At 38.5% G+C, this 21,869-nt stretch overlaps 1 protein-coding gene and 1 pseudogene across 2 annotated transcripts in view; one reads left to right on the forward strand and one right to left on the reverse strand.

Annotated features, from left to right (window-relative positions):
* The window catches only part of NKX2-2 (NK2 homeobox 2), a 163,812-nt gene that overhangs the window by 10,290 nt on the left and 131,653 nt on the right, over positions 1–21,869 (reverse strand). The gene's annotated exons all lie outside the window — the stretch shown is intronic.
* Positions 9,481–9,555, forward strand: LOC111764869 (small nucleolar RNA U13; annotated as a pseudogene).

A 21,869-nucleotide genomic window follows, 5' to 3' on the forward strand; every position in this document is an offset into this window, starting at 1 on the left:
GCACCGACTTAGTTAGCTCCTTCTTGGGCATCCTTCCACTGCCCATAGGACTGGCCTAAACTGGTCTCCTCCACTGCTGTCCAACCCGGGAGTGGGAGACTGAGGCAGCAGGCCGCCAGGTTACATAAACATTTTTCTTATGTGAAAATTAACCTAATCTTTGTTTTTTGTTTTTTTTTTTTTTGCATTTTATGGCTGACAAAGGTTCAAACTGGGAAATTACCAGGCAAACTGATTCTTAATTCCCTAGCCTAGTAGATAGGTTTAATCTGCCAGACCTAGTCTTGCCTTAAAAGCTCTTGCAAAGAGGAGGCCCTTTCCCAATTGTTTCTATAATCAGATTTCTATGACTTTTTCATCCTGCTTAGTTTAATTTGGGCTTTAAGAATATTTATAAATATAACTGCATATTTAATTTTTAACAATTTGAATAGACCTCTTTTAAGAATTTTTATTTGTTAATTTGATATTTATCCTGATGTATGAAGACATACATTGAGCTTTTTTTTAAAATGGGCAGACACAAAGAGTTAGACACAAACACAACTCATTGATATTACTTATAATTTGCATTATTTTATATACTGTTTAGCTTAATTAATTAGGGGTCCAGAAATACATATTACTTATATAACTGCATATTTAACCTCAACAATTTGAGCAAATAGGCAGACATGAATAGTTTGACACAACAACATGACTTTAGTTACTTTAAACTTTTCGAAGACTTTTGAAACTCTTCTTAATTTGCACTATGACCATGCAGTTTACCACAAGAATTTTCTTTCTTACTTAATGGATTGTAATAACCAAAATGTTCTCAATGCCTTAGCACCATTTTGTTTTAGAACTTTATATTTTACTTTGAAATTAGCAGAATTTTGGATAAGCAACAAGATTAATTTTATATATATTTACTGAGGCTATTTGAAGCCTCAGGGAGACAGACTGCTTTCTCTCATGAATTGCCACTCTTAGGAACACTGACCGTCAAGGCAGGAGACTTCTCCCCCTCCACCCCCCTTTTTGGTTTTGGAGATAATAAAACTCCAGTGGTCATTTAACCTTATTCTATCAGGCAGCAATTTATTTAGTTTACACTTGAATTCATGAGAGAAAGGGTTACTAATACCAGGAGAGGAGACAGTGATGTCCCAGCTCTTCTCTGGCCTATAGGGGCAGAAGCTATTATGAAATAACCATAGGCAAAGGCAAGGGGTGAGGTTAGACTTGAAGAAACCATAAACTAAGGAAAGGTAAAGTTTAGAGTTTACACTTAATAATTTCAAGCTAAATTCACCCAGCTATAATTTCAGTTATTACCTTTCCACTGTTTTATAACAAATGCATTTATAAATGATTTTAACTTAGTTACAGTTTTTATTAATTTTTTTAAAAAACCTATTAATTTTAAACACCTTTAAGTACCTTTCTTTTGACTTATAACATATTAAATGAACTTAACCATTACTTTAATTTTTCCTTTAAAGTAAAAGAATAAATCTCTTGCAGTTAGTTTGAAATAAAAAGCTACTTTTCAGGATTTGATTTCTAGAACATAAATGTTCTTTTAAAAGAGGTAAGACTCTTCTTTAAACACTGAGGAAATGATGAGGTTAAAGCACAAGAAGCTATTGATAAAAGATTTTCTTTGTATATTGATCTTATTCAATTTTAATCATAAAAATTTTCCTTCCACAAACCTTCTACACTTTCAGTATTCATTCAGGTTCTGTCCCACACTCTACTCTTTCCAATAATCAATCATTTTATCTTAGGACAAAATCATCTTCTGTTTCCTTAACAATAAAAACACACTCCATATATCCCACATACTAAGTTACCAGGCAAACTTCTTACAACATATAATTGCCATTAATACTAAACAAGTTTGTTAAAATAATGAACTTTTCTTCACTTTAAATACTTAGTAGCATGTAATACCAGAAACAGGTTTTTTGGAAGCAAGTTGGCAGGGGAGATTGGCTGCCGAATAAGTTTGTTATAAAATTGCCTTTTATTATTATTATTATCAATTCAGTTTTGTTAAATAATGACTTTCTGCAATTAGCCACTTAAATACCTTAATTTAAACAATGCTTTGTAAAACTTTTATAATTATTTATACCCTTAAGACAAATTTTACCTTCACAGAACACATTCTCTTACTTAAGGTTACTACAATACCTTCTAAGAACCTGAGCAGAATGCAAACGTATTTTGGCTTTGACACCCTAAGGAGGGAACTTTACTGCATTTATTCTGATTCTGCTTTTCACCCCCATCACTTCCCCCCCCTTCCAGGCAGTCGGGTGCACAAAAAACAGGAATGCGGCTTATGAATAGAAGGGTGGACTCACTGGAAAGGGGCAAGCCGCTCCCTGCTTTCCACCTTTCAGCCAAAATGGGCAAACAGAACCTACTCAAATTTGGCAACTCTCCCAGGAACCCAGCCGCCCTGACTGGGACATTCCCAACAAACTTGGGTGCTTGGCGCGGCACAGATGGCCTCCAAGCCCTGGCAAAGGGCCAGACCAGAGACAAGACAGCAGAGCATGCACAAACATCTAGACTCCGCAAACATCCAGACTCCTCAGCTTTTGCCCCAGAATCATTTCACTCCCTTGCCAATGGCAAGGGATGGCTCCAGCTCAGCTGTAATTCCACTTTACATAAGGACACAACTCCAACACTAGCATTGAGCTGACACAGACAGAAGCACAAAGGTCACTAATCTGACCCACAAGTTATATATTTATTTTCACCATAGCTGCCCCCACAGCCATCACAAACCTCAGAACACTTAACATTTGGTATAAAGCGAATTCATTCACAAATTAGCACCATAACAAAAGATTTCAGCTAGACTTTTCCACTGTTTAAACTTTACACCCAGACCAAGCTCCACCAGAAAAGCCGATCCATTTTCCTGTAACCAAGTTTTGTTTCCCTTAATCTAGACCAATTTCCAGGACATTAGGACTTGAACCTATAAATAGCCCTTCCTATTAAAATCGAGACTCCACTCCTTTAGTGGATATAAGACCAGTACCAGATTCTAACATGCAGTTAGACAAACCCAAAACACCAGGGCTTTTCCCCGGTTTTTCTCCTTTTCCCAAGCCTAGAGAGAACGGCTTCCCCCCAGCCTTCTGGGGCTACTAGGGTTCTCTCGGGAGGTGATCAGCCTCCCCTTCCTAGCAATTAAAGCTAGGGCCTTCCAGACTGTGCTCACCCGGGGAGTCTTACCTTCTTCCATGTTCGGAGTTCTTTTTCGTTCCCAGAATCTTTCTCTTCAGACCTTCCATTGCCCTCGATTTTTGTTGGGAAGATTCTGGTGGAGCCCACATCTTTTCTGGATTAAATTTAATCCAGGGGTGCCCAGATTTGGGGTTCACCCGAGTCCTCCCGGCTTCCTCGGGGATTTGGAAGGGGCAGCAAAATGCTACCGTCTCTGGCCTTCGTTTGTAGTCCCACCAGAGTCGCCAAAAATGTTGTAGAATTTAAGAGAAGTTCAATTATTTGAGTATAGAGAGGCCAGGACTCAGGAATGATTTTGAGAAGGAAAAATGGTTTATTGACAGCCGGCCGGACTCGGGAACTTCTGTTTGAATCCCGAGCCCTGAACAAGATTTTCAAACGTCTTTTATACAGAGAGGAAAGGCCAAATGGTCCCTTTGTTTCAGTTCTCAATAGGCTTCAATTAGCATATATCTTCCACATCTTAGGTAAGCTTTTAGCATGGACTCCAGACATTCTAGATAAGCCTTTAGCATATTTGGTTTTTGCATTTCCCCTAAATACTTAAAGTTTATAGCCCTTGCATTGTTAAACATTTCCTGGGACTGGAGCCGCTGCCACTGTCCCTAAGGGCAGGACTGCAGCCTCTTACCGTTCCACACCCACAAGTCAAACAACTTAGTTATCTCTGAAGAGACAAAGAGCCTTCCACCCATAGCCCACATCAGTCACAGCAGAATGTGGAAGGGTAAGTGAGTTGAAGATGGGTAGGAGAGGTAGCTTGGGGGAGAGATGAGTAAAACTTCAAAAGCTGTGTTATCCAACCTTGAAACATTTGACTAGGCTGTTTATTGGTCAGCTATTGCTACAGTAAATTGACTTAATGAACTGCCCTAAAACTGAGTGACACACAGCACTAAGTATTTAGTCTCAAGGATCTCTGGATCACCTGAGGTGACGGTTAGGCTAATGTGTCAACTCTGCCAGTTATTTGTGCTCAGTTGTTTGCTCAAGCAAGCACTGGGCTAATTGTAATACAAAGACATTTATGGACTTTAATCGCCAATTTATTGCATAGATGGCTGATTACATCAACAATCAACCAAGGAGATTGACTTCAGCAATGAGTAACACAGTTATCTAATCAGTTGAATGCCTTAAAAGGGCATTCAGAGAGAATTTTCAGCATTCAGAGAGAATTTTCCAGCTTGACTTAAGACAGCCAACATCTCCTGGGAACTCATCAAGGACCTTCATGGGAGACCCTGGTTTGCAGTCTGCCTGTGGGATTGACACTTGTGCATCCCCACGGTCACAAGAGAGAAGTTTAAAAAATCTTATACTGTTTACACAGTTCCCTAGAGAACTCTGACTAATACAACTGGGTATTGTGGCTTTTCACAGCATGTCTCTGGATGGCTGGGTGTCTCTTCTCCATATGTCTCTCATTCTCCTGGAATCAGGGGCTAACCAGGGCACACTATTCTTATGGAAATGGTAGAGGCACAAATGGACAAACAGGAATCCACAAAGCTTCTTAAGACTAAATCTCAGAACTTGGCACCTGTCACATCTGTCCCATTCCATTGGCCAAAACAAATTACATGGCCAGTTCCAAAATCAAGGGGTGTAAATGTACATTCTGTCCAAAGTGAGTTTCTGTCAAGGGGCAAAGCATACTGTGGTCATAAATATAGTGTAACATCCCCTGGAATTTTTGCACAAATTGAGGTTATTTTTATCCCTCTTTGTAATATAGTCTAGAGTCTGGGCTCTGAAGGCAAAAGGTGAGAAGGTGAGAACAGTGTGATACAAGCCGTTTTCATTTTCAAGCAATGATGAGTAACCTATGCCTTAAGGATGATAACTGTTCAGAAAAGGAATAAGTTCACAAAAGCAGCATATGAAAAAGGAATCTGGGTTGCCCTTATGCACACCTCAGCAGAGTCCCAGAGACAGATAAAGTAGATACAACCCCAGGTATTGGTTCTTCTGAGGGCTACAGAGATCCACACGTTCTATGGTCATGGCAGATGGAGTTTAGTGCCATGTCAGTTGGCCCTACTTTGGAGTTTGTGTTTCTGTGTGATGGAGCTGGACTCAGATGTGATCTTTGTCCGCAAGCCTCTCCTGTTACTTTTACTGGATCTGTAGTTGGTGCTGGGATTTAGGGTATACCCAGGGGACCTGAATCTCTAGACTGACCATGTGATAGCCAGGTCCTGAGCCTCAACAGACTTGCAACTCATACACTCTGGTTTATTGGACTTACCCCACTCAGCTAACATGGAGGTGAAGAAGGTCAAACACCACACCAGGGAGCCAAGGGTGCCCACAATTGAAAGCAGAATTGCTTACAGCATCCATGTGGAATCTAAGCCCCCTCTTGATATAGATGTGGAGTGGACAAAACCATTCTAAGGTTCACAAGACGGAGGAATAGAGTATGGATTAGAGTGGACTTACTGATATTCTATTCATGAATTATTGTGATTAGTAGTAATCAAAGAAAATGTGGCATCGGTATGGAGAAAACAGCCATGGTGGCTGCTGGGGGTAGGGAGTGGGAGGAAGAGATGTGATATGGGGGCATTTTCGGGGGTTGGAGTTGTCCTGGGTGGTGCTGCAGGGACAGTTACCGGACATTGTATATCCTCCCATGGCCCACTGGGTGGACTGTGGGAGAGTGTGGGCTATGGTGTGGACCATTAACCATGAGGTGCAGCGGTGCTCAGAAATGTATTCACCAAGTGCAATGAATGTCTCATAATGATGGAGCAGGTTGTTGTTATGGGGGGAGGAGTGGGGTGAGGAAGGTGGGGGTTATATGGGGACCTCATATTTTTTTTAATGTAACATTAAAAACATAAATAAAGACAAAAAAGAAAAAAGAAAAAGGAGTCTGTGTGATCAGTAACCTTAGAGAGGATATGTCCCATTTTCTCCACATCAAGTTTTTACAGTACTGTTTTACAAATCTGTCATCAACTTTATCAAAGTGTTCAGCATTTGGAAATTTTAGAATGTAACATATGTCCCTATTCTATAAATAAGCAGTAGTTACACTCACATATTAAATGTTAGCAAATATGTGTGCCTGCAGTTCTCTAAGAATGAGATGAAGAAATTACTTTTGTGAAGTCCAGATCCTAGAGAAAATGAATCACCCTGAAATAAAATCATTTTAGGGAATCATTAATACAATACAATAATGGCAACCATATATGTACAAGGTAATGGTTTCACATGGACTCTAACAATATTCTTCAGTAATTTCCACATCAGAGGTCAGGTTAACTCAGAATACTCCAGCCAGTTCAAATAAGACAAAACCACAAGCTTTTGAAAATATTTTATGTAGGAATCATTACCAGGAATCCAAAAGACATCAGCGTAAACGCTGATGAACATTTAAATTTTCACATTCTGCATAGGTGTGTTGATTATAAACTAAATAGCCATTACAAATTTAAAGTGTTACTTTAATAAGCTGTATCTACTTATGGAAAGTTAAGGTAAGACCTATACCAATGATACAGTGCAAACAAGAAACACTCCACTCTCTTCCTTTTATCAGATATATCCATATAATTTTTCTTTTCATCTTGAATTTCTTTCTCCACTATATTTTGCTTGGATAATAGAACTTAAAAGAGGCACTTACAAGATGACATTATTGAAAGTAATGGAGAAACACACAAATGCATGTCAAATGAGGGAGAAAATCAATGAAACATTTCAAGAGCTTCAAGACTATTCAAATAACATCTAATTTGAAGATAATGCAAGTAAGAGGATTAACACACTTAGGTTTAAAAATAAGCTCTTTGAGAGAGGATTGTGGAAATATGTCAGAATAAGAAGTTCCAGGAATCAGTCTATCAAAGTAATTATTGAACTCATAGGAACTGCTTGAATAAATGATTTTGAAACTCTGAGTCTAGTGGAACAAGAGCTGGAGGAAAAGGCGTGTAAATATCAGTGAATTTCACCTCTGTGTAGTAACTGCCATTCCCTACACCATCCCCAAATGCATGGCAGGCAACAGTAGGAACTACAGCTCGAGCTTCTTATGCAACTTGCTTGTGCCAGGGTGGGTTATAAGTACCTATTCTTCCAAAATACAGAGATTGGTGGTCTGATTGCTGATCACTGCATTTGACCAACTACTTCAGATCATTGGTGAAAGCTCTGAGGGCAGCCATTATTCCAACTCTCCTGAGGCAGAAGTGGCAGAAGAGTCTTAAAGAAGGAACACCTATTTGTTTTTTCTCTTTCCATTCCCCATTTGGAAGCAAAAGTAGTTGATAAAAATCACAAATTAGGGAGTGGTTGTAGCTCAGTGGTTGAGCACCTACTTCCCAAGTATGAGGTCCTGGGTTCAATCCCTGGTACCCTCCCCCCCCAAAAAAAAAGTCACCAATCAATGGCTCCAGCTCTTAACAAGAACAAACACAAAAATAAAACCTAACAATCCCAGAGGAGTGAGAACGAGATTTCCAGAGTTATAAAAACATAATACTAAGAATGCCCAGTTCTCAACAAAGTTACAAAATATAAAAAAGAAACAGCAATGTAAGGACTGTTTGCAGGAAAAAGAATTTTCCAGAAAATCCAAAAACAGAGTGGATTTTGAAATCCATAAGAAAGAAGAGACTTGTCACATTCAAAGGGATCCTAAATATGATTAACAGCAGATTTCTCATCAGAAATCATGGAGGCCAGAAGTCAGCGGAGCGGCTAATTTAAAGTCCTTAAATAAATCCAAAAACTGTCAACCAAGAGTTCTTTATCTGGAAAAATTATCTTTCAAAAGTGAAGGAGACAAACAAAAAGAACAAAAAAAAGAAGAAAATGAAGGAAGAATGAAGACATTTACAGAGAAATAAAAGTTGAAAGAGTTCATTACCAGAAGACCTGCACTACAAGAAATGTTAAAGGGAGTTCTTCAGGCTGAAATAAAAGGATACTAGATAGTAACCTTAAGCCATAAGGATAAATACATAACATGAGTAAAGGTACCTATATAGGTAAATACAAAATCCTGCAGTATGTACTTTTGGTTCATAACTATTTTCCCCACATGTAACTTTAGGGCAAATGTGTAAAATAACATTTAAAATCTATGCTAATGGGCATACAATGTATAAAGATGTAATCTGAAATAATAACAATATAAAGTGGAGGGACAGATAAGTCAGAGTAGTCTGTACACTACAAATCATTCTCAGACAACTGGCAACCCATATGCAAAAGAATGAATGTAGACCCCTACCTCCTCTCTCCATATACAAAAATTAATTCAAAATGGATTAATGACCTAAATATAAGAGCTAATACTGTAAACCTCCTACAAAAAACATAGGGAAATATCTTCAGAGCCTTCTAGTAGGCAATGAATTTTTAGATTTTATACCAAATTACAAGTCACAAGAAAATTTAGATAAAATGGATGTCATCAAAGTTTAAATCCTTTGTACATCAAAGGACATGATCAAGAAAGCAAAAAGACAATTTACAAAATGCAAGAAAATATTTGGAAACCATATATCTGATAAGAGTTTAATATCCAGAATATATAAAGAACACTGTGATAGTTAAGTTCAGATGGACACTTGGCTATGTTATGGGGTCCAGTTGTTTTGCCATGCAAATGCTGGCCTGATTGTTAGTGAGGATATTTTTATAGATTTAAATCATGAGTCAGTTGGTTGCATCTATGGATGACTACATCTACAATAAACTAAGGAGATTGCCTTCAGCAATAAGAGAAGTCTCACCCGATCAGTTGAAAGCTTTAAAGGGAGAACTGATAATTTTAGCAATCAGAAAGGAGAATTTCTGTCTCTACTTCAGCTAGCCAGCAAGTTGATCAAGGGGTACCGCAACATGAAATAGATGAGCAGTCTACTAAATTCTTACTTGAGTTGTATAAGCAGAAGGGTTGTAGAGCAAGTGAGCAAAAGTCTAACTTGAATCACAAAAACAGTCATGGCCCCTCAGTCAATTCCCAGTCTTGAGAGAGTTAACAAATGCTGAACCCCTTGAATGAAAGGAAGGGTTTTGGAAAAGAACCCTGCTACACTGCCAAAAATTTATACTGTTAGTCTTCCTCTCAGCCTTCCCCAAAGGGACCTACAGGACTTTACCAGGGTGATTGTGCACTGAAGAAAAGGAAATATTCAGATATTTCAGGAATTCTTAGACAGTGGCTCAGAACTGACATTAATTCCCAGAGAGATCCTTTTGTGGTTCATAAGCATGATGAATGGGTGTTCACACGCTTGTGTGAGGTGTGCCTCCTGTCTGACGTGAGGAAAAAAAAAATCCCAGAGACCCATAACACCACGGTGGTCCACCAGGCAGAGTAGAGACTTATGGAGGTCAGGTGATTAATGCGGTTTTAGCTCAGGTCTGTCTCACAGTGGGTATTTTATAAATCAAAAGCAATACCATGTATCTGGAGGGATTTCAGAGATTAGTGCCACTATCAAGGACATGAAGGATGCAGGGGTGGTGATTTCCACCACTTCCCCATTCACCTCTCCTTTTTGGCCTTTGCATGGAAAACAGATAGATCTTGGAGGTTGACAGTAGATTATCATAAACTTAACCAGGTAGTAACTTCAACTGCAGCTGCTGTTCCAGATGTGGTACCATTGCTTGATCAATCCAGCACATCTCCTAGTATATGATATGTAGCTATTAATCTGGCAAATGCTTTTTTTTAAGTGTCTGTTAGTTAAAACCACCTGAAACAGTTTGATTTCAGCTGGCAAGACTCCAATATGTATTCACTCTCCTACTTCAGGGGTGTGATGATTAGGCTATTGCATCAACTTGGCCAGGTAATTGTGCCCAGTTGTTTGGTCAAGAAAGCACTGAGCTAGCTATAATACAAGGGGATTTATGGACTTTAGTCACCATTGACTTTACTGTAGTGGTAAATCATAGAGAGCTGGTTATAATTACATCAATCAGGGAGCTTGCCATCAGCAATGAGTGATGCTTTATCCAATCAGTTGAATGCCTTAAAAGGAGAAGTGATTCAGCATTGAGTGAGAATTGCTCGTCTTTGGACGTCTCCCAGAACTCATCAAGAACTTTTATTGGGCTTTCATTGGAGCCCGCGGTCACAGCCTGCCTGCAGAACCTGGACTTGTGCATCCCCATGGCTGCATGAAAGACTTTTATAAAATTGCATACTATTGACAGATATCTCTTGTTGATTCCATTTCCCTAGAGAACCCTGACTAATACAAGGGGCATATCAACTCTCCAGCCCAATATCATAATCTAGTACATAGGAAACTTGATTGTCTTTCCCTTCCACAAAATATCACTCTGGTCCATTATATTGATGGCATTATGTTGATTGGACCTAGTGATCAAGAAATAGCAACTATTATGACTTATTAGTAAGGCATTTGCATGTCAGATGGTGGGAGATAAATCCAAGAAAAATTAAGAGGCCTTTCACATTTAAGTTTTTTTTTTACATTAGCACTTAATTTTAATTAAAATTAACAGTTCAGATGAAGATCAAGACTAGAGTAGAATTGAACATAAACTTCTGAAAAATTACATATATAAGAAACAAAACAGGCTATCAGAAGTAAAAAAAAGGACAGGTTGATTTATTGCACTTGGATGAATTATGCTTATTAAGGTAGCATACTACTCAGTACACAAGACAAGGATGAGGGGATAAACACAGAGGACTAATTTCCAGGTAGTATTTATCTGAATTCCAAACTCTCCTGTGGCCTCAAAAATGTTTAGCATTTTCAAAACATTCAACAAGAACACTTTACAAAAATGATTGCCGTGTCTTCAACATGTTTTAGTTGCTATTTAAATGTGAAATTTCTAGGTACCTAGAAGTGTGGAGCATAATGAGATATACTTTCTAAGGTGAAAAATAAGCTATTGCATCTGGTCCTTCCTGCAACCAAAAATGAGGCACAGCACCTAGTTGACCTCTTTGGATTTTAGAGGCAAGGTATTCCTCATTTGGGTGTGCTTCTCTGGCCTATTTACTAAGGGACCTGAAAAGCTGCTAGTTTTGCATGGGTTATGGAGCAAGAGGAAGCTCTGCAACAGGTCCAGTCTGCCTTGCAAGCTTCTCTGCCACTTGGGCCATCTGATCCAGCAGAATCAATTGTGCTGGAAAGTTTCAAAGGCAAATTGAGATGCCGTTTGGAGCCTTTGGAAGGCCTCTATAGGAGAACCTAGTGCAGACCTTTAGGATTCTAGAGCAAAGTCTTGCCATCCTCTGCAGAGAACTACTCTCCTTTTGAGAAACAGCTTATGACTGGCTATTGGGCCTTAGTAGAGAATTAAAACTTAATCAAGAGTTACCAAGTTACCATGAGACCTGAGTTTCCCATCATGAACTGGATATTTTATGACCCATCAAACCATAATGTTGAGAATGCACATAGCACGCCATCATCAAAAAATGGGTTTGGGATATAAGAGATCAGGCTCAAGCAGGTCCTGAAGTCACTAGTAAGTTACATGGGGTAGTGGCCCAAATGTCCATGGCCCCACTCCTGCCACATTACCTTCTTTCCCATCCTGGAGCTATGACCTCTTCGGGAGTTCCCTATGATCAGCTGACTAAGGAAGAGAAAATTCAGGCCTGATTTACACTGCAGCCCCTTTCTGGGACTTCCCTGAAGGACAGTAGTGAAGCTAAATCCTCCCAGTGAGCAGAATTCTGAGCAGTGCACCTAGTTGTTCATTTTGATTGGAAGGAGAAATGTCCAGAGGTGAGTTTCAATACTGATCTGTGGGCTGTGGCCAATGGTTTGGCCGGATGGTCAGGGAATTGGAAGGAACGTGATTCGAAAATTGGTGACAAAAAGTTCTGGGGGAGAGGTATGTGGTTAGACCTTTCTAATGCGTGAAAAGCATGAAGATATTTGTGTCTCATATGAATGCTTACAAGAGGGTGACTTCAATAGAGAAGGGTTTTAATAATCAAGTAGATAGGATGACCCATTCTATAGATGCCAGCCAACCTGTTTTCTTGGCCACTCCTACCATTGTTCAATGAGCTCATGAACAAAGTGGCCATGGTGGTAAGAATGAAGGTTATGCATGAGCTCAGCAACATGTACTTTCACTCACCAAGACCAATTTGGCTACAAACACTGCTGAATGCCTAATCTGCCAGCAGCAGAGACCAGCACTTAGTCCCTGAGATGGCACCATTCCCTGAAGTGATTAGCCTGCTATCTAGTGGCTAGTTGATCACAGTGGCCCACTTCCATCATGGAAGGAGCAGCATTTTGTTCTTTCTTAAATAGACACATACTCCATGTATGTATTTGCCTTCCATGAATGCAATGCTTCTGCCAAAAGTATTATTTGTGAACTTACAGAATGGTTTACACATCACTGTATTATACAGCATTGCTTCTGTTGAAGGAACCCACTTTACATCAAAAGAAGTGTTGGGGAAAGTGGACATGGCTCAACAGATAAACGTTCACCTACCATATGGAGGGTCTAGGGTTCAATCCCCAGGACCTCCTGACCCGTGTGGTAAGCTGGCTCACACGCAGTGCTGCCGCATGCAAGGAGTGCCGTGCCACTCAGGGGCATCCCCATGTAGCGGTGCCCCACGTACAAGGAGTGTGCCCCACAGGGAGAGCTGCCTTGGGTGAAAAAAGCTCAGCCTGCCCAGGAGTGGTGCTGCACACACGGACTCCTGACACAGCAAGATGATGCAACAAAAAAAAGAGATGCAGTTTCCTGGTGCCACCTGACAATGCAAGCAGACGCAGAAGAACACACAGTGAATGGACACAGAGAGCAGACAACAGGGAGGAAGGGGAGAGAAATAAGTAAAATAAATCTTTTTTTAAAAGAAGTGTAGGAATGGGAAAATGCTTATGAAATTCAATAGTCTTACTGAGTTCTCCATTTTTCTGAAACAGCTGGATTGATAGAATGATGAAAAGGTCTTTTGAAGATTCAATTATGATGCCAACCAGGTGTCAATGCCTTGCAAGGCCAGGGCAATGTTTTCTAGGAGGCTGTTTATGCTCTAAATAAGCATCCACTCTATGGTACTATTTCTGTCATAGCTGGGTTTCATGGGTCCAGGAATCACGGGGGTGGAAATGGGAGTGGCATCTACTAGAAAAGTTTCTACTTCCTGTCTCTGTGACTTATGCTTTGCTGAACTACAGGTCTTGGTTCCAAAAGGAGAAGTGCTTCTGTCAGGAGATGCAGCAATGATTCTATTGAACTGGAAATTAAGATTGCCAACCGGCCTTTTTGGATTCCTCATGCCTCTGAATAAATGGACAATGAAATGAATAATTGCACTGGCTGGGATGATTGACACTGATTATCAAGGGGAAAGAGAACTGCTACTGTACAATGGAGGTAAAGAAGAATTTGCCTGGAATACAGGAATCCCTTAGAGTGTCTCTTAGTACTACCATGCCCTGTGATTAAAGTCAATGGAAAACTGTAGTCCTAATCCACATAGAACTACAGATGGCCACTACTTTTAGGAATGAAAGTTTGGTTCACCCCACCAAGCAAAGAACCAAGAGCAGCTGAGGTGCTTTCTGAAGGTAATGGGAATATGGAATCAGTAGTGGAAGATGATATTATAAATACAAGCTATGTCCTCATGACCAGTTACAGAAACAAGGACTAGAATGATTATTATTACTTCTTTGTTTTGTTATGAATATGTTTGTATATATATATATAAAGCAAATATCTTTGTTTTCTCCCCTATCTTATCCCCTTGTCATATAACATAAGTTATATTAGCTTAATATGATAGTATTAAAGTTATAGGATATCAAATTTAAGTGTTAAGATTATCCAAGGGCTTGCATCCTCTTCCGGGGAAAGGGTTAGTGCATTTCTGGTTGTATGCAGGACAGGTGAATTATGTTCAGTAAAAGTAGGACTATTATTGCTTTTATTTAGAGATTAAGTATTTTTAAGGAGATGGGTGCCAAACTGACAAGGGGTAAACTGTGATGGTTAAGTTCATGTATCAACTTGGATAGACTATGGTGTCCAGTTTGTCCAGTTTGATCAAGTAAGCATTGGCTTTATTGGTACTGTGTGGATAGTAATATATTTAAATTGATTAGTCAGTTCATTGTATCAATGCAAAGGAGATTGCATTCAACAATGACAAAAGTCTCACCCAATCAGTTGAAGGCCTTAAAGGAGAACTGATGATTTCAGCAGTCAAATGAAATTTTATCTCCACTTCAGCCATCCAGCTTCTTCTGTGGAATTCAATGAAAGCTTCATCAGAGTTCCCAACTTGCAGCCTGCCCTATGGAATTTGGACTTGTGTGTGTGTGTATATATATGTGTGTGTATATATATCCTGTTGACTCTTTTGGTCTGGAAATCCTTTCTAATACAAACTCCTACAGCTCAACAATAAAGACAAACAACCCAATTTTTAAAATGAGCTAAGGATTGAAATAGATATTTCTCCAGATATTCAAGTAGCCAATATATGAAACCATGCTCAACATCATTAGCCATTAAAGAAATGTAAATTAAAACTACAATTATATACCATTTCATGTCCACTAGGGTGGATATTATTTTAAAAACTGAAAATAACAAGTGTTATCTAGGATGTGGGGAAATAGGAAGTAATGTAAAATGGTGCAGCCACTGTGGAAAACAGATGACTGTTCCTTAGAATGTTAAACATAGAATTACCATATGACCTGGCAATTCCATTCCTGGGTATATACTGAAAAGAATTGAAAACAGGGACTCAAACAGATATGTGAATAACAATGTTCACCACAGCATTATTCACAGTAGCAAAAAGGTGGAAGCAAACCAAATGCCCATCAACAGATGAATGGATAAACAAAATGTGGTATATATTAAAACATCTGTGGAATATTATTTAGCCATAAAAAGAAGTGAAGAGCTGATGTATGCTACAACATGGATGAACCTTGAAGACATTGAGTGAAATAAGCCACATACAAAAGGACAAATATTGTATGCTTTCTCTTTTTATGAAATACTTTGAATTAGTAAATTCATAAAGAAAGCAGATTAGTGGTCGTAAGGGGGTGCTGGGATTGGGGAATGGAGAGTTATTGCTATATGAGTATGAGTTTTGGTTTGGGATGATGAAAATAGTCTGGAAATAGTGGTGAAAGTTACACAGTATTATCAATGTACTTAATATCACAGAATTGCTCATGTAAAATGGTTAAGATGATTTTTATGTATTTATAATTTGCCAAAATCGCAAATAAGTTAAATTATTTAAAAAAATAATTTAAACTATTTATTGCCAGGACTTCATGTGAAGAAAAAGAAACATAGCTTGTTGGCATAAAAGACACCATGAGTGCTTCTGGAAAAGATGGCTAACTTGTATAATTGGTTCCAGTTCCTCTTAAATTAAATAATTTATTTAAAGGTAATTGTAAAAGTTTGATGTTCTTTTATGAGTCCCCAAAAGAAAAAGATTATGTTTTTTTAACTAATCAATTCCTGTGGGTGTGAGATCCTTTTGATTGGACTACATCAGTAAGGCATGAATCAGGTTGAATCTCTGACCTCTTACTGGAACAGATATAAACAGAGATACACAGAAGAAGGGAGCTGTCATATTATATTAATCCTGCCATGTGAGAGAGAGGACTGCTGGAAAACAGGGAAGCCCTGAGAGGCTCAAGGAGCTGAGGCCCAGGGAGAGATGAGCCATATGCCTTAAAGTTCACAACTGAACTTAGAAAAAAGTGGAGCAGCTTAAGACTGATAGAGGAAGCCCAGAAAGAGACAAGCCCTTATGTCTGTGTGTCCACATCTAATCTCTGGGAGATGGTAGATTCTGGAGGGAAGGCAGAGATTTGAAATCATTTTCACCATGTGGCAGGTCGTTAAGATTAATAGTAGCTGAATTTGGTGAGAAAAACATCTATGATAGTGCCTTGATTTGGACCTCATGGTCTTAGAATTGCAAACTTTCACTCAAATGCATTTCCTGTTATAAAAGTCAACCCATTTCTGATACTTGGCATTGGCAGACCACTGGCAAATTAAGACAGAAATGTAAGGTTTGTTTTTGAAGACATTAAGAGAATAATCCTAGAGTTCATCTGAAAAAAAAAACCCAGCAGTTATCAAGCCAGCAATAAAAGATGCCCTATGAAATGTAAAAATATGCTTTAGAGCTTCACTATTTAGAACAGGATGGTTAAGCATAAGGACAGATCAATGTAGCAGAGCAGATAGCTTGTAAACAGATAGTAATTATACATGGAAACAACAACTGGTAGGAGAAGCACCAAAGATCAATAGGCAAAAGATGGATATTTCAATACATTTTTTTTTTGAGAAAGCTAGCAGGCCATTTGGTGAAAATATAGATTCTCTGCCTCCACCAAGACCCTATATAAATTTCAGGTGAGTTTAGGATTAAGTGTAAAAACATTAAATAATAATATTTGAAAAAATTGATAAATATTTAACTGGTCTCTAGAAGAGGAGAAACTTTCTAAGCACAAAAATTTTGAAAGAAATTATGAAGGAAAAGATAAGCATTTCAAAATTTAAAAATGTTATAACATCTCTATGCTTAAAAAATCATAAAATAAAAATCATTTGAAGAATTGTGGGACAATGGCATTGAATTAAGCAGACAGAGCTCAACTCTCTCACAAAAACAATGGAGAAACAGCTAAAAGCTGTCTGAGGGACCTACTTTGGGTATCAGCAGATGAGGACAGTGCTTCACAACTCACAGGCAGGTGAGGGACAAAGAACTGAAGAACTGGAAGCAAAAAATATGAATTACCACCCCCCACCCCAGTGACCAGAAAGGTCTCCTTTCCCCCACCACCGTGGTATTAAGCTGGAGTAAAACCCCTGGCTCACCGCAACTGACTAAGAGGGGAAGAGACATCTTCCTCCCTGTCAGCTATTATAAGGAAAAAGGGAAGGGCAGTCAGAGGGCTTTTCTTCAATTAATTTGACCAGCAGAGCCCACTTTGAATCTTGGCTGGGGCCAGACCAAAACACAGGAAAATGGAGACTGAAAAATCCCAGTGGAAAGGTATGCCAGTGAGCACCATCTGCTGGCCTGTCTGGAAATTGCATGGACAAAAACTGCTTTTTGTCCTCTGTACTCTAGCTCCTATGTGAAAATCTGCACCCTATTTAGTGAGTCCCTGGCCTGATTTTGATAACCTAAGCTGGGAAATTTTAAAGACTTGTAGTAAGCTGAACCAAATATCAAAGATCTGTGGAAAAAAAAAAAAAAAAGAATAGGCAAGAGGGAGAGAAATTGGCCCTCAGATTAAATTCACCAACATATTCAAATGCTTATACATCAGTTTTAAATTGCAAGCCATAATAGGAAACAGGAAGAGATGGCCCAGCCAAAGGAACAAACCAAATATCCTGAAGAGATACAGGATTTAAGACAATAATCAATGATAATCACGCAACTCTCCTAAGTTAATTTAAATAATTGAAAGAAAATGTTACTAAAGAGATAAAGGATAGTAAAAAGACACTGAGTGAGCATAAAGAACAATTTGAAAGCCTGCAAAGAAAAGTAACAGAACTTATGGTAACGAAAGACAGAATGGATGAGATTAAAAATACATTAGAGGCTCATTAGTGCAGATTTGCATAACTTGAATACAGAATTAGCAATTTCAAAGACAGAACATCTGAACTGGAAAAGACAGGAGAACAGAAAAAGAAGAGAATGGAAAAAATGGAACAGGGTCTCAGGGAATTGAATGACAATGTGAAATGCACAAACATATGCATTACTGGAGTACCAGAAGGAGAAGAGAATGGAAAAGGACAGAAAGAATATTTGAGGAAATAATGACCAAAAAATTCCAAACCCTTATGAAAGACATAAATATAAATATCCAAGAAATACAACACTCCTCAAACAGAATAATTTCTAATAGACATACCCCAAGACACCTACTATTCAGAATGAAAAATATCAGAGATAAAGGGATGATTCTGAAAGCAGCAAAAGAAAAGAAAAGCATCACATACATGAGAACTTGATAAGATTAAGTGCTGCCTTCTCATCAGAACCATGGAGAAGAAAGTGGTATGATGTATTTGAAGTACTGAAAGAAAAACTGCCAGCCAAGAATTTTGTATCCAGCAAAGCTGTCCTTCAAAAATGAGGGTGAGTTCAAAGTCTTCACAGACAAACAAAAGCTGATAGATTATGTTACGAAAAGACCAGAATTACAAGAGATACTAAAGGGAATGCTGCATCCTGAAAGGAATAAAAGAGGATGAGAGACTTGGAGAAGAGTGTAGAAATGAATATTATTAGGAAGGATAAATTAAAGGGTAAAAAGACAGACAATAGTACGATATGACAACAGAAAGCCAAAGGACAAAATGGATGAAGTAATTAATGCCTTTACAGTAATAACATTGAATGTTAATGGCTTGAACTCCCCAATTAAAAGACGTAGAGTGATAGAGTGGATAAAAATATATAAGCCATCTTTATGTTGTCTACAAGAGATTCACCTCAGATGTAAGGACACAACAAGGTTAAAAATGAAAGGTTGGAAAAAGATACCTCATGCAAATAGTAACCAAAAATAGCTGGAGCAGTGATACTAATATCAAACAAAAGTGTTATAAGGGATGAAGAAGGTCATTATATATTATAAAAGGGACAGTTCACTAAGAATAATTAACTATACTAAATATTTATGCACCAAACCTGAGTGCCCCAAGGTGCATGAGGCACATTCTGGCAAACCTGAAGAAAGAAATAGATGTCTCCACAATAATAGTTGGAGACTTCAGTACCTCACTTTACGTATTGGATAGAACATCTGGAAAGAGGATAAATAAAGAAACAGAGCTTGAATAATTTGATAAATGAACTAGACCTAATAGACATCCTTAGAGCATTGTGCCCCAAACAGCAGGATATACATTCTTTTCAAGTGCTCACGGATCCTTCTCCAAGATAGACCATATGTTGAGTCACAAGACAAATCTCAATAAACTTAAAAAGACTGAAAGTATACAAAACACTCTCTCTGATCATAACAGAATGATACTGGAAATCAGTAATGGATAGGAAAAGGAAAATTCATAATTATATGGAGATTAAACAACACATTCTTAAATAATAAGTGGTCAAAGGAGACATTGCAAGAGAATTCAGCAAACATCTTGAGATAAATGAAAATGAGAACACACCATATCAAAACCTATGGGAGGGAACAGAGGTGGCTCAAGCAATTAGGCACCTCCCTCCCACATCAGAGGTTCTGGGTTTGGTTCTGGTGCCTCCCAAAGAAACAAGGAAGATGAACAGACAGCAAATGCAAACAATGAGGGGGTGGGGAGGAATAGATAAATAAAATAAATCTTAAAAAAAAAAAAACACCTATGGGACACCGTAAAGGCAGTGCTGAAAGGAAAATGTATAGCCCTCAATGCTTATATTATGTAAAAAGAAGAAAGAGTTAGAATTGAAGATCTAAATGCACACCTGGAGGAACTAGAAAAAGAACAGCAAACTAATTCCAAACCCAACTGAAGGAAAGAAATTGTAAAGATCAGAGCAGAAGTAAATGAAACCAAGAACAAAAAAAAAACAATGGAGACAATCAACAAAACCAAAAGTTGGTTCTTTGAGAAGATCAATAAAATTTACAAACCTTAGCTAGATTGGCAAAGAAAAAAAGAAAAAGGATGTAAATAAAATCAGAAATGAGAGGGGGAGCATTACCACTGACCCTGAGAAATAAGAGATCATAAGAGGATACTATGAACAACTGTATGCCAAAAAACTAGACAGTGTAGACAAGATGAACAAATTCCTAGAAACACACAAACTACCTACACTGACCACACAAGAAACAGAAGACCTCAACAAACAAATCCAAATGAAGAAATTGAAACAGTAATAAAAAAATCTCCTAAAGATGAAAAGCCCAGGGCCAGATGGCTTCACAGGCGAATTCTACCAATCATTCAAAGACAGTCTAATACTAATCTTGCTCAAGCTCTTCCAAAGAACTGTACAGGAAAGAATGCTACAGGCGGCGGACTTGGTCCAGTGGTTAGGGCATCCGTCTACCACATGGGAGGTCCACAGTTCAAACCCCGGGCCTCCTCGACCCCTGTGCAGCTGGCCCATGTGCAGCGCTGATGCGCGCAAGGAGTGCTGTGCCACACAGGGGTGTCCCCGTGCTAGGGAGCCCCATGCGCAAGGGGTGCACCCTGTAAGGAGAGCCACCCAGTGCGAAAGAAAGTGAAGCCTGCCCAGGAATGGTGCTGCACACACGGAGAGCTGACACAACAAGATGACGCAACCAAAAGAAACACAGATTCCTGTGCTGCTGACAACAACAGAAGCGGACAAAAGAAGACGCAGCAAATAGACACAGAGAACAGACAACCGGGGTGGAGGGGAAGGGGAGAGAAACAAACAAACAAACAAATAAATAAATAAATAAATAAAATAGGTTAAAAAAAAAAAAGAATGCTACAAAACTCATTCTATGAAGCAAATATCACCCTAATACCAAAACCAGATAAAGATACTATGAAAAAAGAAAATTACGGAACAATATCTCTAATGAATATAGATGCAATAATTCTCAACAAAATACTTGCAAACCAAATCCAAAAGCACATTAAAGGAATTATAGGGGGAACAGATGTGGCTCAAGTGGTTGAGCACCTGCCTTCCACATGGGAGGACCTGGGTTCAGTTCCTGATGCCTCTTGAAGAAACAAAAACAAACAACAAGGAAAACAAATTTTAAAAAGACCAGCTCAGAGAAGCCGATGTGGTTCAGTGGTTGAGTGCCAATTTCCCACATACGAGGTCCCAGTTTCAATCCCTGGCCCCCAGTACCTAAAAAAATATGTATATATATATCACAATCAAGTGAGTTTTATCCCAGGTATGCAAGGGTGGTTCAACACAACAAAATCAATTAGTGTAATAAAACATTTTGATAAATTGAAGAAGAAAAATCACATGATCCTCTTGATTGATGCAGAGATATTTGACAAAATACAGCACCACTTCTTGATAAAAACACTCCAAAAGATAGGAATAGAAGGAAGCTTTCTCAATATGGTAAAGTGTAACTACGAAAAATCTACAGCTAACATTGACTCAACAGTGAAAGACTGAAAGCTTTCCCACTTAAAGCAGGAACAAGACAAGGATGCCCACTATCATCATTATTATTCAATAATGTGCTAGAAGTTCTAGTTAGAGCAATTAGGCTAGATAAAGAAATAAAAGGCACCCAAATAGGAAAGGAAGAAGTAAAACTTTCTCTATTTGCTGATGATATAATCCTATATCTAGAAAATCCTGAAAAAGCCACAACAAACCTACTATAATTAATAGATGAATTCAGCAAAGTTGCAGGATATAAGATTAATACACAAAAATCAATAGCGTTTCCATATACTGCTGATGTGCAATCTGAGGAGGAAATCAGAAAGAAAATCCCATTCATAACAGTGACTAAAACAAATATTTAGGAATAAACTTAGCCAAGGACATGAAGGACCTGTATTCAGAAAACTACAATACATTGTTAAAAGAAACTGAAGAAGACTTA

The sequence above is a fragment of the Dasypus novemcinctus genome, chromosome 24 (genome assembly GCF_030445035.2).
Source record: "Dasypus novemcinctus isolate mDasNov1 chromosome 24, mDasNov1.1.hap2, whole genome shotgun sequence".
NCBI classification, from domain to species: Eukaryota; Metazoa; Chordata; class Mammalia; order Cingulata; family Dasypodidae; genus Dasypus; species Dasypus novemcinctus.